This window comes from Camarhynchus parvulus, chromosome Z (assembly GCF_901933205.1).
Source record: "Camarhynchus parvulus chromosome Z, STF_HiC, whole genome shotgun sequence".
Lineage (NCBI taxonomy): Eukaryota > Metazoa > Chordata > Aves > Passeriformes > Thraupidae > Camarhynchus > Camarhynchus parvulus.
The window spans coordinates 40,622,864-40,649,663 of record NC_044601.1 but is presented as its reverse complement, the minus strand read 5'-3'; the positions used below and the strand labels follow the sequence as shown (position 1 = coordinate 40,649,663).

Below are 26,800 nucleotides of genomic sequence, written 5' to 3'. Positions count from 1 at the left end.
TCCTGTAAATAGAAAATGCAAATAATAATAATCCAAGTAAAAAGTTGATGTCAGTATATTCTTTGCAGCCATTCAGAAATTTTAAAGGGTTTTTAGCAAATTTAAAAGTTGTGTTTTTCTGATATATTTGAATAATGCCTCTTGTATTGGAGTAACTATAATAAAACATTTTCTATTCTGCAGGTACTTTCAAAACCCAATTTCTACCAGTAATAGTTGTACAATGAAAATGTGGAAACTGTAGATTTAAAAAACATATGCAGGAAGCCAGGTGTTGTGATGGCATAACCTCAACCTGTTAGGAGCTTGCTTTGTACTATGGCTGTGAATTTCTTGATACAAGTCATGTAGTACATCATAGTGACATAATTAATTTAAATCCCTTCTATATAATAGCATGTTCCTTATCAGAAACATATTTCCATTCACCTGCAAAGATGAATGCATGTGAAGAGAAACACTTTGAACAAATTACTTTTGCCAAGTACTGATAGTATTCTTCCCCAAAAATAAGTAAAACCAGAAAAATCCACTGTTCATGATTTCTAGTACAGTATCATGCGGTATTGTCAGAGGGTTCAGATGTAACAGCAACCTGCTTATTTTTAAGCAGTAAAAAAGCATTTTTATTCTTCCAAGATGCCATCCATATTACTATAGGAAATCAGAACCACAATAATGAATTCAACAAAACAAACTAACTATAGTTGTTTATAGGATCAAAGCATGTTGAAAGCACAGAGCAAACAGACAAAGAAAAGTAAAGGATTTTTGCCTTTTTGGAATCTTGAATATCAAGTCAATTGTGAAGATATCATGTACAGATTTTTCATACAAGACTTCAGAAAAAGGTCAGACATGTCTTATCTTTTTAACATATATTGTCAACTATTGGGTCACTCAACATTGCTATTCATGTTTACTGAAAGACTACTGAAAATATGCAGTTATTTAGATTTGTTTTGAGTGGTTTATAAAACAGAAAAGTTGATTAAATCTATTATATATTTGCTAAAGTAAAGAGAGAAGAATACACAGTATTCTGCATTACAATGTTTCAGAATGGAATATGTTATCTAAAATTGTATTATAATACTTAAAAATCTAGAACAAAGTTTAGCATCTTCAGTACACTATGAGTAGTTTTTCTTCTTTTATATTTTTGAATGCCTGCCTTTACTAAAGTGCTGCCTCAAACAGCTTCTTCAAATGAGCATGGAAAGCATAGTCTAAATGATAAATCCTCCAAAGAAAGTAAATTTTCTCTTAGGATCTTACCAGGAAACAATAAAAAATTACATGTGGGAAAGTAACTGTACAACCTTTTTTACTAATTCTCAACAGATGCAATGCTCTGAAGAATCAAAATAACAACACAGCATTATATATATAGTGAAAGTGCATTTGAATTCAAAATTGGAAAGATAAATGAAAAAAAATTACTCTTAGAATTAGAATACTCTTTTAGAGTATTCTAAGAGTACTCTACTCGAAGAGTATTCTATTAGAATACTCTTAGAAAAATTACTCTTAGAAGCTTCATATTGTATTTCATAACTTGCATAAGGTACAACAGAATTTCTGTCTCTGGAAAGTTTATCACTGTCCTAGATCAATCAGTTTTACAGGTGAACGCTACTTTCACAAAGGTCAACTTTACTAATCTATAAAAAGAAATGCATTATGAAATACACTTCCAGCAGGTTCCTGGAAAACATCGATGATAACTTCCTGTGCAAGGTAGTGAGTGATCCCAAAAGCAACTGTTTGCTGCTCAACCTCATACAAAGGCCTTGTTGATGATGTTGTTGAAGTCTTGGCTGTAGCAACCATCATATTGTGTAGCTCAGTACCCAATGAAGAGGTATCAGGACAGTGAATAAGATTACAGCCATTGACGTCGGGAGAGCTAGCTTTAGCTTCTTTGGGGATCTTCTTGAAAGAGTCCCAGAGGAACAGGCCCTGCAGGGAAGAGTGCTCCAAGGGAGTTGGTTGAAATTCAAGGATCAGTTCCTCCAGGCTCAAGAGTGATGCATGCCAATGAGAAAGAAATCAAGTGAAAAGGGCAAGAGACCTCCTTGGATGAATAAAAAACTCCTGTCATTATTCAAGAGTAAACGGGAAATACACAGGAGATGGAAGTGAGGTTAGGTCACTTGGAGTGAATATAGAGAGGTGATCAAAGTAGAAATGAGACTAGAAAGGCCAAGGCGCATCTAGAATTAAATGTGGCCAAGGATGTAAAGGATAACAAAACAGGCTTTTCAAATATATCAATTACAAAAGAAAAGTAAAAGAGAATATAGGCCCATTGGTAAAAGGAGAGGACACCCTGGTAACAGGGTGTAAAGAAGACAGAGTTATGGAATGCCTTCTTTGCATCAGTCTACACTGATGACACCAGCCTCCAGAAATATCTGACCCAGGAGACCAGGGTAAATGAATGTTGGACAGAAAACTTCCTCTTGGTCATAGAGGATTGGGTTAGAGGTCAGGAAAACATGATATCCACAATTCCAAGGGCCCTGATGGGATGAATCCACAAGTGCCGAGAGAGCTGTTGAACATCCTAGACAGGATGCTCATGGCCATCTTTAAAAGGTCATGAAGATCAGGAGAGGTACTGAGGAACGGAAAACAGCAAATATCACCTTGGTCTTCCAAAAAGCCATGAAGGAGGAGCCAAGGAACTGCTGCCTCACCTCAGTCACTGGAAAGGTGATGGAGGGAGTGCTCATTCTAGAGTCCATGACTACCACATGGAAGGCAAGAAGCTGACCAGAGTTAGCATGGGTTCAGTAAACACAAGTCATGTTTGAACAACCTCATTGCCTTTCATAATGAAACAAGTAACCAGATGAATGAGGAGAGAGCAGTGGATATTGTCTACCTCAACTTCAGCAAGGCTTTCGACACCGTCTTTCACAACATCCTCACAAGCCAACTCAGGAAGTGTGGATGAGGTGAATGGACAGGGAGGCGGATTAAGAATGAACTGAATGGAAGATCCCAGGGGGTTGTAATCAGTAGTGTAGGGCCTGGCTGGATGCCTGTCACTAGTGGTATCCCCAAGGTTCAATACTGATCCAGTATTGTTTAACTTGTTCATCAATAACTTGGATATGAGTTATTGATGCAAGGGGCAGACGTCTCCCCAGCAAGTTCACTGGTGACACAGAGCTGGGAGCAGTGGCCAATACCCCAGAGGGCCGTGCAGCCCTTCAGAAGGGCCTTGAGAGGGTGGAGAGATGGGCAGAGAAGAACTGTGAAATTCAGCAAAGGCAAATGCAGGGTTCTGCACCTGGGGAAGAATAACCAGGGCACCACAACAGGCTGGGAGCTAATCTGCTGGGATGGAGCTTTGCAGAAAAGGACCTGGATGTCCTGGGGGACAACAAGCTGTCCATGAGCCAGCACTGTGTCCTGATGGCCAAGAAGGCCAGTGGTGTCCTGGGGTGCATTAGGAAGAGCATTGCCATCTGGTGGAGGAAGGTGATCCTGACCCTTTGCCCAGGCCTGGTGAGGAACATCTGGAGTGCTGTGTGCAGTCCTGGACCCCTCAGTGCAGGGGAGACACGAGAGGTTCTGGAGAGGATCCAATGGATGATTATGGGACTGGAGCATCTCTCTTACAAGGAAAGGCTGAGAGAGTTGGGCCTGTTCAGTCTCAAAGGGACAACTGAGAGGGAGCCTTGTTGATGTCTGTAAGTATCTGAAGGGAGGGTGATAAGAGGCTCCAGAGTCTGCTCAGTGGTGCCAAGTAATAGGACAAGAGGCAATGGGCAGAAAATCATGCACAGAAAATTCTACCTGAATATGAGGAAGAACTGCTTCATTTTGTGGGTGACCATGCACAGAAAGAGATTGCCCAGAGGCTGTGGAGACTCCCTCACTGGGAATACTGAAGAGCCGTCTGTATACAATCCCGTGCAAGGTACTGTGGAATGTCCCTGCTTGAGCAGGCAGTTCGGATCAAATGCCAAACTGTGGTCCTTTCCACTCTGACCCAATTTCTGTGATTATCAAACACATGAAAATTAATAAAAATCAATTTTATTTAGAAGGATGTTGATTTTAGACATAGTTGCATGTAATCACTGCTACTTTCAGACAAAAAACAAAAAAAAAGTAGGTTTTTTTTGATATAAGAATTCTAATATTACATAAATTTGAAAATTAACACCAGAACAATAACAACAAAAAACATTCCAATTTGCTAAGCAAAAGGATTTTAACAAGGTTTTTGGGGTTTTTGTGGGTGGGGTTTTTTTTGGCTTTTTTTTTTTTTTGGTTGGTTTAGCTTTTTTTTCCTAAACTATATTGTTCTCTGCCAAGAGCACATGGAGGGAAAATAGGGTTTTTTGCTATGAAGTTTTGGCCAACTCCACAAAAAAAAAATTCAGACAAAAAGGTGTTCTCTATGAATTATTATTTAATCTTTAAGTATGCAGAATCCTAACTAGGCAATAAAATCTGTCAAAACCGTACAGGATCTTAAAATGCCTTTTGTGAAACAATCAATACTTTTTCTTTAAATAATCCTAACATATAGGAAAATTGGTGAATATATTAACTAATTTTTAAACTCATGATTATACAATATACATATGATATTTATAATGAAAGTTTGATATATTTGTATATCAAAAGGTCACACTAAAAATGTTCTTTAAAAATTTCTGTTCTCCCAATAAACTGACTCACCATAAAAGTGCCACAAATATGCTAAAATTAAACCACAGATCCTGTGCTGCGAAATCCTGTACTACCTGGTTTTGAAAAGTAAAATTATAGTTGCAAAGAAGCAACATTTTATTTTTTATTCAGATTATATATTACAACCTCTGTTTTCTAACTCTAGATTGCCTTTTGTGACTCATCTACTATGGTAAGCACACAGATACTGAGAAATACTGACCTGTATTATATATTTCTTTGCACTACTATTTGCTCTATGTTGCATATTTGGGAATACCAAAATACCAATATTTTCTTGGAAAGAAAAACACAGATTAAAAAAATTTTTCCTTTCATTTTACTGAAAATCATCTGCAATAGAATAGTATGAAGAATTGAGTACTTTCAACAGATGCCTGATTAGTTCATGAAGATTTTTTTTTATTCCAGTTTTCTATCTATACACAATGAAAGAACTCTAGAAGAATGAAATTACTTGAAGTATATATAATTTTGTGGACAAAAATATTTTCACTGGTAATGCATCTGTTCTGTATTGATTTCTTTTTGCAATTCTATTAGGTTGCTTTCTTAATCACTATTCCTTCATTAGAAATGACACCTAGCCTTATATTATTATCAGTTTCAGTAAAAATATATTTATGAACAATATAGATTTTTATCAAAAAAGGAGGTTCTTTTTTCATAATTTTAAGGTTGATCATGAGGTTAAGTGAATTTTGTGCTGATGGTAAGTAGCTAAATGAACCAGAATTTTTAGCCATAGCTATGGTGTTGCCTGAGTGTGCGAGTCTTCACTTTTTTCCAGGACTCCTCATCCATCTTTAGCCACAGGACTCAAAACTGCTTATTGCCTTAAGGAGCAGTTGACTCTGCATAGATGTCTCATCTTTGACCTTTGTGCTGTGATTGTGGGATGTGAAATATTGTAAAAACACACAATTTTTTTGTAATGTAATTCTTTATCCTCAGCATTTGAACTCATTCTATCATCATATGTCAGCTAGCCAAATAACTCAAACTGAAAGAATGCATGTTCAAACTGAACAAATCTAAATTGGCTTCAATAATATTGCCTAGAGGTTAAAGCTTGAATATACTTATTCTAGCTTGCCAAGCTATTGAACTGATAGTCAGTGTTAAGAATTTTGTACTCATATATTTTATTAATAAATTATTTAATTATTAGGAATTATTTAATTATTAATATGAATTAATATTATTTAATTATTAATAGGAATTCCATCATAAAAGACTTAAAAAATAATTGCTTCTTTTAAGTCTGTGATCAGAAAAAAGTAATAGACCTCATCTTCTATGCCTGCACCTAGAGTTTTCATCTTTTTCATCAATCACAACAAAATTGTTCTAAATAATGAAGATGTATTGTCTCCTCCTGCATGTATCTTAATTATCATAAAAGTGCTGCAGACATATCTCTGTTCATCCGAGTTTAAATATGGAATCTTGTTGCGGTGCGTGCGCGGGCTTTGTTTGTGTGAATTTTACTCAGTTTTGTGTAAAGTTGTTTTTTTTATTAAGGTTTAAAATGGCGTTTTCAGGCTCAGTTTTCAGGGCTCCCTCCCCCTTCTACCCTTGACAGATAACTGTCAATCATATATTGCCATGGCAATTCCCGCCTTTTTGTTTCAATTTTTATGTCTGTCTAAGTGCCCCTCCCTAATTATATTATAATGAAGTCTTCTCCTCCCCCGTTCCCCTGGCAACCCCCCTGCCCATCACTCTCTGCCCCTTCCCCATCCCTAGAAAGTTCTCCCAGGGACAGAGGGGGATTGGGTCAGGGTGGGGAGCCGCTCCCATGTTGTATTATGATTTGTCAGCCGGGTTTGTCTTTCAGTGTATTGTTCCTTGTCACTGGTTGTGTGTGATTTTTTCCCCCCCCTCGGGGTTCCTATAACTGCCCCAGCCGAGGGGCGGGAAATTGGGCAGTTTTCTGCGCACCCTCTCCCGCTCGCACCTGTCCTCCCTTCCAATAAACCCTCCCTCGCTGCAGAAGACTGCCTGCCTCACGTCTCTTCATTGCTCCGCCTGAACTAGCTGCTGCCGTGGGACTGTTTGCCTTCGCTGGGTCGCCGTCCCGTTCCTCGACGCAGGGAGGACCCAGGCAGCTGGCTGATCGCCCTGCTCGTTGCAGAGGCTCTATCAGCTGGCCCATTAGGCTGCCGGCTGCTCACCTTTTCTCTCCCGCTCTGCTGTGGGAGCTGCCGGGCTGTCCTTTTACGAGCAACCGCAGCATCTGAGATACAATGAAGTCTGAGGGACATGCTTTGTATTTCTGCATTATCAAAATTTCACCCTTAAGGGGAATAGTATGTTGACATTTTCAGGGCTGAAACTGTGCTCACCAACCAGAGGAAAACACACCACTGAATTTCTGTTTAAGAGAAATCAATACATAAAAGAAGCAACTTCTATTCAATTTTCAGCAGGCATTTCTATGCTTATGGAGTTTTGCTAAAATACTTCCTATAAGAGATAGTTTGCACAATTTGGATTTTTTTCTTTCCATAACAACTGAAATGAAAATGAATGGAAGTTAAAAAATTGTATATTATTTTATACCTATGCCACAAATACAGAATTCTGAAACTAATATGAATATTAAACCACTGAGAGTATACTGTAAATTTGGCAGAGGTTTTTTTCCATTTTTAATTATCCATTGTTTTTCCATTGCTATTAATTCCTTCAAGGAAATGTGTTAAAGTTGATGAAGTTACAGAATTTTAGGAAATTTTATTTATTCCAGATTTACAGTCTCGAAGAAGTGGGAATCTAGCCACAGGAAATCAAGAATTAACTATGAAATATAAATGTTAATAAATAGTTCACATTTATTTAAAAAAAAACCCACTCAATCTGGTGCAAGATACTGCAGAAATAAATTAGATTTGTATTTATTATATTTTATTCTAAGAATGTGAATTTGTTCTAAGAATGTGTTTATTAGTTTGGGTAAAATAATTATTGCATCGGAACTACTTGTATTTTTACAGTAGGAACAGCAAGACAAGGGGATAATTTTAATACTTCCAATTAAAGTAATTTATATTTTAGCTAACAAAATGAGATAAGAGGATGACCAAATGGCATGATTTTAGATCACATTGTAATCGGTACCACATTTTCAAAGGCAAGGAAAAAAATCCTTGAAAAGGAAACTTAGTATTAAAATGGAATTTCATTGTTGGTATTCACTCCAATAAACAGACACTGCTTGTGTGACATCACTTCTTTTAGACAACAGCGTAGTTAGTGACATTATACTTCAATGATATGGCAAAGAAAAAGTCACTCAAAGGACTGATAAGAACAAATATCTGCCTGGTTTAAAAGTAACAAACTATGGGTGAACTTCATAAATTAAAATGAGAAATATTTTTTCTTGTTTACTTTCTAAATTGTCCATATATCAACAGCAAGAGAGCAGAGAATTAGAATCTATGCTGCATCAGTGGTCCTACCTCTGCAATTGATGTACAAAATGTAACAATCATTTCTATGTCTGTAGCATATGAAATAACATACAACTTTATTCTTCTTAGGATCTAGAGTTTCAAAAGGTTTTCTTGCACTCATTAAATTCTGGAATTTTCATATAACAATTATATATAACTGAATTTATAAAACGGTTCTTGTACATGGCATCTAGCTTAGAAAAACCCACATGGTGTTCCATTGAAAAATGAAGATTTTTTTTCCAGCACTTGAGCTCCAACAGTAGCACAAACTTTGACTGAAAGAAAAAGAATGAGCATGGTATATTAAGACTGAGAGACATGGGACACAATTGTCTAAAACATGACTCACAATCATTGGGCCTTTCATTATTCAGAACTTTTTTAAAACCTAGAAATAAGTAACAATTGTGTCTGTTTTCTCTACTCAGTATTTAAATTTAAAAATTTAAAATAATCCTATTTCAAATGAAAATTCTCAGTTAGAGAGTATTATATAAGAGTTACTGGAGTGTTGCTAAGATCAACAGAAGCTATGATGTAATTTATTAGAGTTTTGTAAAAATTGCCCATCTGGGAACATTGACAGGTTGCAGTGACCTCTTAAATCCACAAGCCTTCTTTGCAGTCAGGAAAATAAAAGCCTTTAGAGTTTTGTCATACTCATATTGGTGTGGATATGGAATATTCTGGAAGGAGTCTGACAAGTAGTTGCTAAATAGATTACTGAAATTTGGAAACATGACAATATCTAGCATTCCTGAGTGACTCGTTCTCTACTGAACTAATTACAATAATCACCCAGATTTCCACATATGTAGGAACCTAAGATTTCTGGAAAAGAGAAACTGAGCATGTAGGAATTAACTGCTCTGTTTATGTGATTTACAGTTGATCTGTAAATACAGAAATAATCTGACACCTCTGTGATTCAGACTTCCTACATATGAAGTAAATCACAGATTTACAGTTTTGGAAATTTGCCAAGAGAGCCTGGAAGAAAAGTTTGTCAGATAGACATTGAAGGACATTTTTATAGAAGTTAAATCTGAAATGACAATTCAGCTGATCAAAGTAATAGATCTACACCAACTTACCGCCTCACCAAAATGTCCTCATAGCACAGTTAACGACTGGAGGATTAAAAGTGTAAGACTCTTCAAGATTTCCCTGAAATAAAAAAACAATCATGTTTTATTTGCTTTTCTACAGCAACCCACCAATAAATTCTGAAGGGTTCAAGAAAGAGAAAAATTAAATACACTGATAATAAATAACTTCTGCAAACAGTAGTCATTGAAAAGCAGCAAAACAAAGTGGAATTTCTAGAGTAACTGTGATGTGAAATAATATAAATCATATTCATACACAATTATTTATATTGAAATTATCTGTACTTGATTGAAGTGGTTATGAAACAATTGTGTTCCAAACACATTGTCTTAGTCATAAACACTTTCTTTCTTTGTCACTGTGCTAGACCAGCCCTTTCTCAATGTACTGTTTTGTGCAAAAATACTGTTTCATAACTGAACTTATGCTATTAGCTCTTGAAATACACCAATCATATCACCAAAATCAGCAGTACTTGCACCAACTTGGTAAATTACCTTAGGTATATGCAAACAGAACTGTAGCCTTTTCAATTGTAAAGTTATCTTTTCGCATATCACAAACCTGTGACAACCTCTACCATGTGGATATCCATTCAAAGCACTCATTTAGCTCTTTCTCACTTGCAGTCAAGCTTAAGAGGTGAGCCTGTGAAAACCCCATGATGTTCAACAAGGCCAAATGCAAGGTCCTACATCCTGACTGGGGAAACCCAAACATAAGTACAGGCTGGGTGGAGAATGGATTGTGAGGAGAAAGATTTAGGGGCGTTGGTTGATGAGAAGGCATATGCAACCCAGTAATGTGCATTTGCAGCACAGAGAGCCAACTTCAGGGCGACATCAAAAGTGGTGCTTCCAGAAGGTCAGTGGAGGTGATTGTCTCCCTCTACTCTGCTCTTGTGAGACCCCATCTGGAGCGCTGTACCCAGCAAAAGAAAGATATGGACCTATTGGAACAAGTCCTGAAGAGAGACACAAAGCTGACCACAGGACTGGACAATCTCTTCTATGAAGATGGGCTAGGAGAATTGGGGTTGCTCAGTCCAGAGGAAAAAAGGCTTTAGGGAGAATTTGTAGCACCTTCTAGTATCTGAAGGAGTCTTTCAAGAGGCCTGGAAATGGACTTTTGACAATGGCATGTAGTAATAGGCCAAGCGATAATGGCCTTAAGTTTAAGGAGTGTACATTTAGGTTGGATGTTAGGAAGGAATATGTTGTCCAAAGAGGTTGTGGAATCCCCATCTATGAAAGGTACAAGGCCAGGCTGGATAGGGCTGTGTACAACTGGTCTAGTGGAAGGAGACCCAGGCAGGGGATCTGAATCTAGATCTTTAGGGTGCCTTCCAGTCATAACCATTCAATGAGTCTATGATTCTGTTATCTTTCCTTTGGGGTAAGGCTGGGAGAGGTAGAACTGCTTAGTCTGGAGAGAAGAAGGCTCAAGGGAAAACTCATCAACACATATAAACAACTGAAGGGAAGATGCAAAGATGGAGTCAGGTTGTTTTCTTTGGTGTCCAATGACAGGACAAAAAGCAATGAGAAAAAGGAAACATAGGAAGAGCTGTATGACTATCAGAAAACAGCTTTTTTTTACTATAACTAAGTACTGAAGCAGTCTGCCAAGAAATTACTGTGGAATATTCATCTTGGAAATACTGAAAAGCCATCTGGACATGGTCTTAGGTAACCTGCTTTCAGTAGATCTGCTGAAAGCAGAGAGCAGGCAGGCGGGCCCTGATCCAACCTTGATACTCTGTGATACTGCAATATTTTTTACACAGCACTCATGAGTTTGTGTTTTATCCACTCACTCAGCAGTCTGGGATTGATAACAACCTTCCACTGTTTTATATATCTCAGTCATGTCATTCAGAAATCACAATATTCCTAAATCATTTAGGAGAGAATAAAAGTAAATACTAATAAATGACTGCCAATTATCAAGAATGTTTTATCCTAAAAACTCTCTTCCCTGAAATATTCTATTTTTGTCATAATACAGTAACAGTTTCAGTGGTTTTGTTGTTTGGGGTTTTTTTGTTTTGTTTTGTTTTGTTTTGTTTTTTTAATTCACTGCATATGCAACATAAAGACAATTGTTGAAAATAGGCAGGTAGAAAAATTTGTTATGAACAAGTGTTAAGTAGTATAAAATACAAGGGGAACATATGTCTGGAGCATTTATTTAATATGATCTTGCAGGGATTTCAAATGTGGCGAAACATGGTTGTATAGGACAATGGACTGAGTTAATCATTTTGATGTCAGAAGCACTTCACTATCTGCTTTATTTTCCACAGTCAGACTGGAAGCAGAGTGAATAGAATCACACAAATAGTAATGTTGTCAATGCTGAAGGCTTAATGACATGGTTCAAATTATTACTTTGAATACATATGTTGTTACATTGTAACATTGCTGTGTTTATGGCAGAGAATTATTAGGCTGATGCAAACATCAGTTAGTATTTCCTTTTTGTAAATAAAGCATCAATTATTATTTTTTTCTTTATCTAGGTTGCTTAACTAATCATCACATCATAGGAGTGCTGATTAAGCAATATGAACTCATAAAATATGTCCTGAAAATTGGTGCACTATGCATTGCTCCTTTTTAATAAAAATGTATTTAAATATAAGATTTTTCCATTCTTTTATCAGTTCTCTTTGTTACTCTGTACTATGCATTTTAGTTGCCTGTATTAATTAAATTTGTTTGGTCCAATTACATGGTCTTTCATCACTAGAAAATGATGAACCTGTTCTGTTCACTGAAAGACTATTTTCACATTCAGTACTTTCCCTTTCTGTTAATAGTACTGTTTTTCATCAACTTTTGCTTTAAAAAAACCCCAGAAATTCCAACCAAAAAACATAAAAATATTGCTTAAATATATTCTTAATGTTCTAATTTGTTAAGCACAGTTTATATAGATCAATTTATGGTCATTTTCTTGAAGAATAAAAAATACATTCTGTGTACATTTAAAAGAAAGACAAGGAACTATTTCAGAGTTGTAGTAGAGGGACAGAAGTTGAATAAGACTTTCACTGCCCTCTTCCCCTGCGCTGTTTTTCTCTACTTACAATTCCATGGCTCTTTTCTATTTTTGCTCAATTTCTTTTGATAGTTTCACAGTTAGGCCTCATTCAGTTTTTGTCTCAGTATCAAAGATATCAGTGTATCAGCATAGCTTTAAGCTTAAATCATAGATGATTAAACTGCAAAAACTGACAAAATCAACAGCACATCTGAATATCATAGGGAGGGTAGCTCTGGGAACTCATCTATTTGGTTTCCTAAACTTGCTGAAACAGAAAATCGTTGGCTACTATTTATTTAAAAGATAAAAAAATAAGAGGATGGTGGGTTACATTGCTAAAATATCAAGGGAAAAATGTTGCTATACAGCCCCACAGGATCAATAGGCTTGTTCTTTCTTAAAAATAAAATAACTTATAAAATGACGATTTTTCTTTTTTTACAAAAATACTCCTTCTCTTAAAAAATCTTTTGTGTCTCCAAAATCTTTATTCACTGTATTTAAATATAAAATATAAGAAAGCAGATGTCACAGTTCCCAAACTTTGTTTCTAAGTCTGTGTCACACAATGCTAAAAAGCTCTTGAGGGAAAAGATGTGGTCTCTGCTGAGTGGCTGTCAGTGGACTTTGGGGGCAGACATTGTTGTTAGACTCTGTATGACCATAGCCAGGCCTCTCTCAGGTTTGTCACTGGTATATTGAGTTGGCAGTCTTCTGCTATGTCACTGACATGCCATGCAAATAAGTAAGTTAATTGAAGAATACTGTGAAAGCATGTGAATCTGTGGGAATGCAGGTAACTCGTTTAAATTTGACCTAATTAAGGTTAATTCTCTTGTGGTGGTCCTTTAATCTTCTTAATCACTCTAGTATTGAAATAATGAAAATGGGTATTCGTTATATTCCATACCTTAGGCAGGCAAAACTAGCAGCTAACACGGAACAGAGGGTATCTTCATTGCTTCATGCTTTTCTGCCCTGTCCACTGTTTCTCCCTTGACAGAGTCCATGAGTCTAAAGAACTCAGTAATATTACTTAGGAAAAAAGAGTTTCATTTTCTGCAAGTTTACCTTTTTGATGGCAGTCTGATAAATGTTACACCTGGACAGGGAAAGGGGCAGAAGCATATGAATTGGTACTTTTTGTGGTAACTAGATTGTAGTTTGTTTTTTTCAAAAGAAAAACCTCTCTCAGGGCCCTGAAGGTCACAGTAAGGGACAGACAAAGCTCTTTAACAGCTGAAAAGCCTGTCAGGAAAAATGACATAGTATTCAAGCCATTTTTTTTTTTTAAGGAAAACAGTCTTGTTGTATATATGGATATGGCACAGAATAGAAAATGAGGTCCTTTATGGATTCATGACCAAGTCACTTCTATGCTCTGGAAAGGAAAGAAACACCTACACCTAAATCAAAAAATTGAAAGAGAAGGAATAAAGTAAATGACTTATAAATTACTCAATGCAAACAATGGTCATGCTGGGATAGCCTAGTTCTGAGTAACATCATTTAGATGCTGGGAACTTCAACCAACTTAACACTGTCTGTAACATTAGCTCACTTCAGACTGAGATAATAAAAGGTGTGTAGAAAATCCTTAAAGATGGAAGCACTGAAAAAATAGAATATCAGGTTCATTATAAGGAGGAAAGGTGAGCCAGAAGCTGATTCTTCTACAAGCTGGAGGTACTTAGTCTGATTTAATATCAGAGAGTAGACTCCATGCTTCTATCTTCCTACTAAAAATCTTTAAAAGAATGAAAGACTGCATCAAACGTTGGTATATACATTAAATTCTCCTTTCATAGTAATTTATTTTCCCCCACAGAATTGGAAGTTATTTATATTTAGGATTTTTTGGTTTTGACAAAGAGATTATACTGTCAAAAGTTGTTTTCTTATTAAGAGCAATTTTCCCCTTGCTGATACAATAACTGCCATCAACATCTGACAGTCATTTTCAGGATGTGTGAGTACACTCTGTTTACTGTCATCCTTGCAAATACGAAGTGTGAAAAATATGTATTTCTCAAATAAAGTTTAGAGTAAAATATTCCTTATTTAACCATTTGCTTTCAATCAAGAAAGAACATCAGGAGATGTGTCTTTGGCTCTAAGCAGCAACATGAAAGAGGAGGAAAAATATAAATTTCTCAAATTAAAACATGAAAGTGTGAAGAATGATATCAAAATCGGGATTTTCAAAATTCAGAAAATCTGGTACCTAATTTAGTTCAATTAGTTTCCTTAGAGAACAAAACTGCAAAGTCTTTCAAAAAGACTAGATAAACCAGGAGAAATGAATACTAGTCTAAAAAAGCCAGAGTATTTCCCACTTCTACAGGTAGCAGTATACATGAAGGATAATGAAAAAAGCTGATTAAGAATTCTATATCTGATGTGTTTTATGAGACTAAAAGATATTTTACCCTTAAACATTTTCTCAATATTTTCCTGATCCCTCAATCATGATTAATCCTGGCCATTCAATGTCACCTGTGTATATAGTCCAGAAAGACAATAGCAGGTGATGGAGCTAAGAGAGGCCTATTAAGACCTCTCACTTGCCTAACCTCATTTTCACAAACAGACTGAAACACAGTCTCCCTCTTAACTGTACAACACAAGTAGGCAGTCTTCCAGGAATGATTTTACAGCCAAGTAAATCAGTGTTTCTTCTCCTGTAAAGTCATTCTCAGTAGTATTCTCATTGCTATTAAGAGGTAGCACGATGAAGAATAATATCAAGAAACATGGTATTGCCCCAGTGGGAATGTAGTAGGAAGCAAAATAGAGTGGTTTCAGGCTACTATTTAGAAGAGATTTAAGCTCCAGTAAACAGGACCCTGCAGAGAGATAAAGGAAAAATGTGTTTAACACATTTTCACCTATTAGAATACCATCAGTGTTGTTTTACCTTGCATTTCACAAAGTTTGACAATTTCTATTCCAGTGCTGCAGCAAACTCAAGCAGTAAAAGAGCTCCTAAATCATAAGAAAAAAAATTAGTAGGGCAGACCTCCTCTAACAAAATATGTGCCAGTAATAATAATGTAAACACTAGAATTTGCTCTTCATGAGACAGAAGTTCCTGTCAGACTTATCACAGGCTGAGGTGAAAGCAGCGGCAATGGCCAACCGAGGGTGTCAAGGGCTTGGGCAGCCCTTAAGGCCTGGCTTATTGCAGGGTCTGCTTCTGCCCAGTTCCGCTGATGTGCGGCCAGGGCCCTCCCCAGGTCCCAGTGCCCACACCTGTCCTGCCCATTCCCTCAATATCACTGCTGCAGCAGGACAGTGTGGCTTCCCCAACAACACTGCATCTCTTTCCTCTGCTAGGGGAACACACTCTGCAGGCGCGCTGTATCAGGCCTGGTGTATCCACAGCTGCCACATTGTTCTCCCAGGGTATCCTCACCTTCCTAAGCCCCTACCTGTGCATGGGGCTGCGTCCTAAGGCCAAGTCATGGAGAAAGGCGCCACGGCTGTGCAAGAGGCTGCCCTGCAGCCCACCCAGATTGGAGCCATGGGTGAGCACTCACACTAGGGCTGGAAGCCACAGTCAGGCACTATGAGGCCTTGCCCCAGGATGTGCCTTCCACTGTGATCCCCTCAAGCCAGCCGCAGTGGCGCCTGGCCAAGATCCTGGGGCTGTGCCCACAGCGGCAGCTGAGCTGGTCTTCTGCTCCACTTTCCTCCCAGACCCTGTCACTGGGAAACTCTGGGCTGACCCATGTCTATCCGCTTCCCTGCTGCCTCCAGGACCTTCTCTTGCCCCTGTGTTTCACCTTAATTCCATAACCTGGCCCTGGTGTGACTTTGTCATAGGCCCCTGCTCCTGCCTTGGTTCCAGGTCCCACCACAAAACAGAAAAAAATTAATTTAGAAGTATTGTTTTTCTTTTGTAGATGTGGAACAAGTATGTCCTTTTTGCCAAAAATTTAACTTGCTAGATCCTTTGAAAAAATTTGAATTTTCCAATGTGTTAAAAGTTTAATCATGGTCTTCCTTCTGCTTCTGCAGTAAGAAATTTATCCAAGTTTTTTTTTTTTTTTTTTTTTTTTTTTTTTTTTTTGTTTGTTGTTGTTGTTTTGTTGGTTTTTTGGTGGGGTTTTTTTTTGGTTGGTTTTTTTTTTGGAAAATAATTGCATAATGATTTGGGGGCATTGACATCAGCTTGTCTCTTAATTGCTCTATTATTAAAGCACTAAATAAATTTTCTTTTTTCTTTTTTACTAAGCCTCAAGATTAATTTATCGTCTAGTCAGTAAACTATGAGGTGAAAACTGTTGACAAACGTTTTCTCAGAGTTCTAGGCATAGAAGACATCATCAGTAAAATAACTAATTTTTATGAGCTAACTTGTGCCTTGGAGAAACTGTGGTAGGCACAATGCTCTGTATTTGAAATACAGCTAAAAACTATTCTTTTATGAAGCCCACCAATCTTCTTGGTATAATTAGGAATTTTGTAAATAAGATTAATTTTAAAATTTCCTTCTGTTACTGCCCTTACTTTTTTATCCATTTGAAATTATTTTGTTTCTGTGTCTATTTTTGTTTTCAATGGTTTTTATTTAAAATGTCCTCTGTTGTTTTGCTTCCTTTATATATCTAATGAATACAAATAGTACTCAACAGCATTTGGCATTCCTGAAAATGGCATATTATCACAGAGAAACTGTTCAGCAATGCCAATAAATAACAAGAAAAATCTGCTAGTAAGTGGGTCAACTTGTATATCACTCAAAATCTACAAGACAGGTATTAGTGAAATGAATTCACAAAAAGATAAAAATTAATTGTGGATGGAGAGAAACCACAAAAAAAACCTCAGAAATTCTGCCATTATTTCTTCTAGTGATACACCAAGAAGAAGTTAAAAAATATATCCTGGAACAGGACTGCAGGAAATTTTTCACTTTTGTGCAATGATTCTACCTTTTGTTGCTGCTGTTCCTTTTGGTTCCAGTTTTTGGGGGTTTTTCTTCTGTCTTCTTCTATTGTCTTAATAAAACATCTGATATACTATAGAAAATTTCAAATTAGTACATATCAGAAAGTTATGTTTTGTAGGAAAAAAAGGATATATATTTATTAAATGTGCTACAGTTATAGAGTGCACTTTTCAAAAATCTAAATATATGAATAGAATTCCCCACTGCAAAAATTCTTGAGCATTTGAAAATTAAGAACCATATTTTAAGTCCTTAAAGCGATTGTGTGGTCCAGTACTGTCTAAGTGAATCCAAAGTTACCAATACAGGCTAGAAAATAAAAGCCAAAGTGTTATTTTACCCATTCCTCTCTTCTGACATAATCTCATCGTACCCTATCTCTCTAACCCTTTTTAATTGTATCCGATCTCTCGAACACTTTTTAAAATAAAATATTTCTATAGACAATTGATACAGGTGATCTTACCACAAATAATAGCAACCTGGGGTTAAAAGGAAAAGGGCAAAGAGTTCTCCAAAGTAATCTGAATCTATGTAGTAAGAAAAGAACAATTTTCTTTGTGGAAATTTAAAAAAAGAGAAAGGGAAACGGGAAAGAGAAGAAGAGAAAAGAAAAAAAAGAGGAGAGGAGAGGAGAGGAGAGGAGAGGAGAGGAGAGGAGAGGAGAGGAGAGGAGAGGAGAGGAGAGGAGAGGAGAGGAGAGGAGAGGAGAGGAGGAAGAGGAAGGGAAGGGAAGGGAAGGGAAGGGAAGGGAAGGGAAGGGAAGGGAAGGGGAAGGGAAGGGAAGGGAAGGGAAGGGAAGGGAAGGGAAGGGAAGGGAAGGGAAGGGAAGGGAAGGGAAGGGAAGGGAAGGGAAGGGAAGGGAAGGGAAGTCCCCAACAACTAAACAGTAATGTTTAGGCTACAAAGTTAGAAAAGCTTGTTCAATGGTTGCCAGTAAAACACTTCCCCTGGTATATCCATTCTACATGCAACATAGCTAAGAAATTGTCAGCAGGTAACTGAAAGCTGTTTAGTTTTACTTTTACACAAATTCATGTTTTCTAATTAAAGTCCTTTCATAGCATTTGATTCAAAAATGCAGCACCCTTTTTTAAGCTAAACAAAACCAAATTTGTGGAGCAAATTAAATGTTTTGTAGTATTATGTTGAAGTATGTATTACAGTTGCATTGTTTTAAAGTAAGCAAAATATTTTTTATCTCTCATATTTGTCAAAAAACCAGAATTTGATGGGATTCTTTTAGACTTCTGCATCATTGACCAGCTTTAGCTTTACTTACGAGTCCTTTAAATATCAAATAACAAGGAAGCTGATGGCAGTGGAAGAATTATATATATAATCCTTGGCCTACATATGTATTTTTGATCATTTTTATGTATAAGTATAGTATAATTGTAATCAGCTGCATCTGAATCCTACAGTGGCTTATTCATGTATTAAGGTATAATTAAACAAGAAGCTCCACAAAAGAGGGATTATTTGTGTGATCAAGTTAAGTCTATGCATAGCTGAATAATCTGTTGGATAGTGCCACAGGCCGTTGCTGTCTCAGTAGTTCATGGGGGTTTTTTTCAGCAGAAGAAAAGAGTCAGTGTAATGCTCCTTTTTATAGACAGATTTAAAATAAAATCAGTTAATTATTTATAGGAAGCTGGGGCATACACTTAATTGGATTACTTTAAAATATTCTATTTGACAATATCCCTTGAACAGGAAGACCTTATGATCTTCTGTGAATAGAGAATAATGTCTGAGCTAGACTGATCTTTAGGGAGGCTGTGTATATCCTGTCCAATACCACTTGCACTACCAGTGTGCCAAGTAAGAAGAATGGCTATGAATGACAAGTCCACTGCAAGGAAATACAAGGAAATCTGTCTCAGTAAAAGCCAGAACAGCTTCAGATTCTTGCAGCTGTTTAAGCAAGTTTAGTTGAAGTTTAGTTTAAGCAGTGCATCCTGTCACCTAAATAAAAATTTAACTACAGCTTTGGTCCGCCTTCCTTTATCTAAATTGTCAATATAGTAAAATAATTGTAATCTAATATATACCTCCTGGTTTGGCTGGTTTCAGACAACTTAGTGACACCAGTTGTGTTTGGTCATCTTGAAAATTAAAACTGGAGAAGAATAGTCTGTGTAAGCAATTCAGCCATCAGCTGGGAAAAAAAAAAAGAATTTCTTCTCTGAGTTTGTGCTTAATATGCATGTTTATAATCTGAATTGGGGTAGGTGGAGAGTTGCTGCCATCTGCTGGAAGGAAATCTTTCCTGACTAAATAAAATTGGAGGGTTTTTTTAAGAGTAATCTAATGAAAAATTAAAGCTATCACCACTGATGACATTCAGGTGCTTAACACCTGTGTAGCCATCTAAATGATCATTATTCTAATCGTATTAAGAGTGTAAAATTATGAAAATGTGGACCTAAATCTTGCAATTCAAAGTCTGAATGGAGGACTTTTTAATTAAGCCATATTCATAAATATGAACTAGAAAGCATAGATACTTTCAAAATAGGGACAATACAAGATGCAAAAGGAATAGGAAATAAAAATCAAAGAGGTTTCTGCAGACAATAATTTGTTTAATTTTGTAGTGTAAATATCAGTGCTACTGTTTTATTCATTATGATATGTAAAAATGCTGGTCTAAAATACTGATGCTATGGATAGGTAGCAGGAACCTCACAGTGAATACCCAGATTTCCCTAAGAGTTGCCAGGTTCAGAAAACAAAAAACAAATATATAAAAACAAAATCAAAACACACCAGTTTTGTCCACCTGCCAGGAGACTGCACTTTAGGTCCCAACACACACAGAGTAGCTAGCACTGCGAAGAAGTTTGATGCTGATTGTTAGAATAATCAGTACTAGGTACCTTACAGGGCCCTGGGCATTTTTTAAGAGCTTTTCTGTCTTCATTCTCAGTTCTGTTTCATCTATGTATAGTCCCAAATTCAGTCAACACTCAGTATTTCTTCCCAGTTAAATGCCTGGTGAGGATTTCAAGACAGCCAAGTTAGATGTCGAATGATTTAGACAGATTTGTGATTTAGACGTGAGTACACAGCCTCACAGATTTGCAAGTTTTAGCCAAAATACATATAAGCGTTCATATTCCTAAAAAAAAAAAATAATTCCTGTGTAATCTCTTTGAGGATGGGAAGTAATTGCAAGGTAAGATGGAATGGAAATGAGACCTAGAATGAGAAAATCAAGCCAGTTGAACCACTTAGAATAATATAAATACACAGTGGAGGCGTATGGTGAGAGGAATTATGATTACATAGTGAAATGATAGATTGATATCAGGCTATCATGCCTGAAGTATTTGCTGTCCCAAGAAAATTTACACCAAATTATATTGTAATTTAAACTGCACGATAAATCATTTATTTCCTGCTAGTCTGAGGTTTACATTTCACGTCTTTTACGGCTCATTAGTGTTACTAAGTTACAAATACCAGCTGTTAAATTCAGCCCACTGGATTTCAATCTAAGGTTTATTTACAGTGCCCTACTCTTAACTTTGTCTTTAGGTCCAGTGTTCATTACCTTGATACTGAGATCTTAAATGTGGCCAACAGATGAAATGTACTGGAAGATAATTTTTAAAATGTACTCACAGAGGTACACCTCCACCCATTTTATCAATTTATTCTGATGAGCAAGAACAGTATATTTTCCATCTTCACAAGCTAGGTTTTGGAAAGTAGGAAATTTGCAGGTATACTTCCATGGTTGGCACCTTCCCATGTACTTATTGTATTCACACCATATTCTCAGGCCTCTACAGGGCCACACTAGATTTTCTAGGAGTTATTTGGATAATTGCAGAGAAAAGCATTTCTCAAGGAATGGGGTACATCTTAATGGGAAATGTAGGACAATATTGAGCAAGGGATATGCCAGCTACCAGAAGCAACTACACCAGTGTCTGTGTAATAGTATACTTGGGCTAACTAGAGAGAAAGACATGAAAAGCAGATATAGGAAGATGCATAAGAAATGAGGTAAGGAGACCTCTGTGTAATCACTATGATTAAAATTCCTACATTCAGGTTATGGTACTAACCTTAATTGTAACTATATATTTTCTGAAGTCTAGAAGACTTACAGAAAGATTTAATAGACAAATGTTATGCAAATATTTTGTATAGAAATATAAAGAAGATTGAGAGGTTTTGAATAATATCTTTGCGTAATTTTTTGTAATGATGCAGTGAATCTGTGACACACTTTTGCAAGAAATTGAAAAACTATTCAGTCTGGACAAAGTAGTTCCTTGTAATTACATGTAAAAAAATGTGCAAGGCAGGTTCAATCTCCTAAAGCATAAAAAAACCCAAAAAACAACACAACTTGTCTCTTTGTAAAAAACCTTTGTATTTAGTTGAAAGTATGCATTCCTATCACAAGCCATGCATGAATTAGAAGAACAGAAACACTCCCCCCTGGTCTTAGCCCTCTTAATTTAATACTGTTTAAGAGAAAAGGCAAACATGCAGCCTTGCTAGAAGCCACTAGTCTGTGCTGTTGTATAAGAAATCTGTATTAAGTCAATTCCTTACAAATACAATTGTAATCATTTCCATAAGCATGTTTTGTGCCATTAGGTGATACCTATAAACAGTTTGGAAGAGTTTTAGCTTCTATTGTCCCCTATTCCATTTTGGTATTCTACTAGAAGTAATTTATATATATATATTAGACCAACAGGTGAATCTTCAAGCTAGGAACTCTAACAATTGAAATGTGCAATAGGAAGGCTGCTTAATGATTAAGCTAAGGCTCAAAATGGGTGTTAACGCTATGAAAATTTTCTTCCATTATACTGATAGTTTAAGGGGCAGAGGAAGAAAAACTCATCCCAAAGGTAAAAATATTATTGATACCCTTACTCTACTAACACACAAGTAAGAGATTTTTTTCTTATATTTTGTTTCTATTCACAAACTGCAAAATTATTCTTGCTACATTTTAGCAACAGATTTTTAATGGAGACTATATACTATTTTTGTTAATGTGACTTTTTTCTTTAGTCTTTCCTGTTATTCTTAAGGACTTATATTAACTGTATTATAAAATAAGGCACCATAAAAATATAAATGTGAAATAAATATCCTTCTTTCTGAATGAAAACATGAATTTTGTATTCTACCATAAGGCAAATTCGTTGCTGATGACACCTGTAAGCAACTTCACAGAAAGGACAGCTTTCAGTATTTCCTTTATTATCTCTACAAATAATATGTTTACCAGCAGCTAAAGATAATCCTTCCATGTCTACAATATCTACACTCTATAACTATTTCCATTTCCCATGTAAATTACTCTGTCTCTGAAAAATTCTAAGAGTATAAATGAGTTGTTTTTTATATATTTTTAGTTTGTAAAAACCAAAAGTATCTATAACTTTTATGATATTAATCCTGGAAAATATGTGTGCTCATAAGATGTTTGCAATTTAAGCAGGACAATTAGACCTTTTTGTCACATCATCATTTTGATTCCTTGTCAAAAGAAAATATTACCAGAAGTCTGCAATTCTGGACTGTCTATCCAGTTCAAGAATATATACACTGTGCAATTCTCTTTTGCTCTTTTTCAGGACTACTGTCCTTCCTGTCACACAGATCCTTACCTTCAGAAATTTAATAAGCTCAAATTATAGGCAAGAAATCTAAAGTATTTGAGGCAATCAGCAGAACAAATATTAATGAAAGTGGGTAATTAAATTAAATATATCCATGGACAGTTTGTTTCCAGGGTTGTTTTAATACCCATACATTGCTGAATGTGACATGAGAAGTGTTTAAACATTTCACAGCAGAAATCTGTTTTTAAGTGTCAGGCCAAAGTTAAGTTGCACATAATTTGTATACCATCAGTTATTTAGCAGCCTTATTCAAATAGTACACATAAGAAAGTGTATTTCCATTCCAAAAAATCTGAAATTAAACAATGCATGAATTTTTCTATGTCCTTATTTCTACATGATCATTATAGTTACCATTCACAGGACTAAATTAGAAACATACTTATCATTAAAAAGAAAAAAAAAAAAGAATTACAGGCTTTAAAGTTCTGATTTATTCATAGACTCTCATGGAACAGTCAAAAGCACAAATCCCAGTATATCTCTTTTCCTCATTCAATTTTATGGCAGGAACTCTCACAGTCTGTATATAATCCAGTTCCAACATCAGGCAGAAATGTCAGTCCATGGGGAACTTTAACTACTTAAGAGTCATTAACCTTAAATATGTCATGCTAGAAATATTCTCTATCTACTTTGAATTCATATATATATATATATATATATATATGCTCTAGTCTCACCCTTGTGAAAGACTCCACTCCCAGGTTTGCAAGGCAGGATTTGCACTCCTTCCAGCCTAAAAATTCTATTGAAATAAATTGATTTTCTGAACCATAACCTAGCCTATGATCTGACCACAAGTGCAACTTTGGAGTATATTTCATTATTTTATAATGACTTTTCTAAAAAAAATTTTCATAATTCAATAGCTAAAATTACATATTGCAGCTATTAGAAAGCTATTTGCTCTAGGTAAACTACTTTGTTAATTTTGTCGAGATTTAGTTGCAAGTGTGACAGGACATAAGCATACTATTGTAGTTTACTATGAGGTAAGCCAAGTCAGCCACTGGAGTGGGTCTGGTCTGAAGTAAAACAGTAAAAGGAAAAGTTTTGGGTCAGGTAGGAAGAACACCAGGTCTTTGCACTATATTATTTGAAAGCTAAAATACAGTTGATGCCTTGGTTCAAGCATTCTGATTTGCTCAATCTCAAAATTAAACTTTACTTTGGTGAGTTTAGTCCTGGGAGGAGTAATTTTGCCTTCACTTTCATGTTAATGTGTTCATTGCTTTATAGGAATATGAACTCTCAGATTATGGAAGCACATACCCACCTGGAGTTCCTGGAGGATCCCATGCTGGAGGAGGTGGGTGTGCCCAAATGTACCCCATAAGAAGCCTGTACTGAAGCAGGCTCTGGGCAGGACAATAACCATATGGAGAGTGGAGCCGACACTGGAGCAGTTTGCTGGCAGGACTTGTGACCCCATGGGGGTCCCACACTGGAGCAGCCTGTTCCTGAAGGACTGATCAAAAAGGAAGGGATCCATGCTAGAGCAGTTAATGAATAACTGCAGACTATGGGGAAGACTGCTGCAGACTGTGGGGAGGACTGATATTCAGAAATTTCATTAAGGATTGTCTCCTGTGGGAGGCATCCCACACTGGTGTAGGTAAGAGTGTGAGGAGGAAGGAGTGGCAGAGACAAGGTGTGATAAACTTGCAGCAACTCCCACTTCCTGTCCCTCTGTACCACTTAGGAGGAGGAGGTAGAGAATTTAGAAATTTAGTTGGACCCAGAAAGAAGGGAGGGAAGATTTGGAGTTATTTCTCATTGCTGTATTCTGGTTTTATTGAAAATAAAATAAATTAATTTCCCCAAGGTCAACTGCGTTTTGACTGTGACGATAATCAATGAGTGATCTCCCTCTGCCCTCATCTCAATCCATAAGGATTTTGTGGTATTTTCTCTCCCATGTACAACTGAAGAGGGGAGGGACAGAGCAGCTTTGGTGAGCACCTCTCATACATCCAGGTTCAACACATAATATATGCAACCACTCTTTTGAAAGGATTGGATATTAGTTTTTGATGGGTTTAAATACTAGAGCTTTAATGTCTGTAAACTTGACAGGTGGGAAGTTAGTGGATTTATAAAGACTCAGCACACTGAGGCCACAGACCCCTCAGTTTCCTCTGAAGTAAACATCTGCACAAGATCAGGACCTACAGCACTGTAGAGGAGCAAAGAACAGGTCATAGAATACCAATTTTATTTCCTTTGACAATCTGTGTAATCCTAAATTAGAGGCATGCTTCTAAGTAATCTACTGTTTGATAATAAAGTGTTACATGCAAAATACGTCAAAAATCCTGGCAGATTTCCCAAGCAGATTTTACTAGTTACAAGTTTGGTATATGCTGGTCACACTTTCAGTTATGCGAGTTATGCACATATCAGGTATTTGAGGCAGCAAAATCCATCAGTTTAAGCAAATAGTCTTCATTTTAAGATATATGTCTGTAAAGATCATAAAAATTCATAAAGACAGCTCTGACCATTGTTAATGCTAGTAACTATATGAATTATAATATGTGGAGAATATGAATATAAAAATACTGCATTTACTTTCAAGAATTTTCATACCAGTGTTACACATCAGTTTTCTGTGTTCAGTACTTGTAAAAGTGAGAACAACAGCAATTTTCTAATATTCCTTTAATGAAGATTAGCAATGTTAGGTTTCTCTTTTATTTCTTAGCCAACAAACTATTTAGAAACCAAAGAGAATATTCAGGGGCCAGTAAGCAACCTGTATTGGTTGAATTTCTCTGGCTGACTCAAGTAATTTCTCTACTTCTCCAAAGCATCTACCCATTTGCAGTGACAGAGGCAGGGTCTTAAGAAATTAACATGTCATTCGATTATTTATTTATCTTTAATAAAGAGAGACTATTGATTTTCAAGGCTAGTTTCCAGTTCTTGATGGCTAATTGAGAACATTTAGGAAGATTTTTTTAATATATTCAAGGCAAGCTTTATGCCTTTCACAATGCTCGCAGGGCAGGGAATTGGGGGAAAAGAAAAAGGAAGAACACATTTCTGGCCACAAGAATGAATATGTGTATTCTATTATCGTACTCTGCCCTCAAGCCTCATTAGTGAAAAAGAAATGCTCCATCTTCACTAAACCTCCCACTCCATTAATATATGTTTTTTCTCCATTTTGTTACAAGAATTAAAATGAAAAAGTAGATTTTTAGTAGTACTTGGATGTGAGAGAGAGACATTAAATCTGTTTCTGTAAAATAACAGATATTGCAAGGTTCCCTAAAGAAACATTATAAACCATAGGTGTAATATTTTTTTACAAAAGGAATCATAATACAATCCAGAACAAAAAAGCTGTATGGAGAACCATAGCAACAGGAAACTGATGTCAAAAATCAAACTGGTGAAAGGCAGAAATAGAGATAAAGTACTGATCTCTCTCTCAAAGAGAAAAAATACTGTGTGTTTTGCTGAGACCAAGATTCCAAATTTTGCCTTCTGGAAACTGCTGTTAGGAAGACTTCCCCAAAGGACTGAGATATAAGAAAATTGGAGTAATGATGTCAGGAGCTAGAATGGACAGTTTTAGGATTGAAGCCTTAGAGCTGCAAGCAGGCATATGCATCTTTGCAGTTGTCTAGTAAGTCTTCAGCAAAAAAAAAAAGTTCAGCTTGGATAGATCAGAAAAATACACCTTTCTAACTGTGGAAACAGCACCCTGTCCAATGCCCAGAACAGGTGCAAAGCAGCAGTTGCACAGTTGGCAGTAATAAAATGCAAACAAATTTTTGTTAGTTCAGCTCTATGCAGTGTAATAAATTATGTCAATTTTACAATGTTCTATGCTG

General features: G+C 36.3%; 1 protein-coding gene across 27 annotated transcripts in view; it reads right to left on the bottom strand.

Moving 5' to 3' along the window:
- PTPRD (protein tyrosine phosphatase receptor type D) overlaps positions 1 to 26,800 on the bottom strand; it is a 1,161,500-nt gene that overhangs the window by 911,616 nt on the left and 223,084 nt on the right. For all 27 annotated transcript variants that reach the window (XM_030968017.1, XM_030968045.1, XM_030968047.1 and 24 more), the window contains exon 3: positions 9,275 to 9,347. The gene's annotated coding sequence lies outside the window, so the exon portion shown is untranslated. The remainder of the gene's footprint in view (positions 1 to 9,274; positions 9,348 to 26,800) is intronic.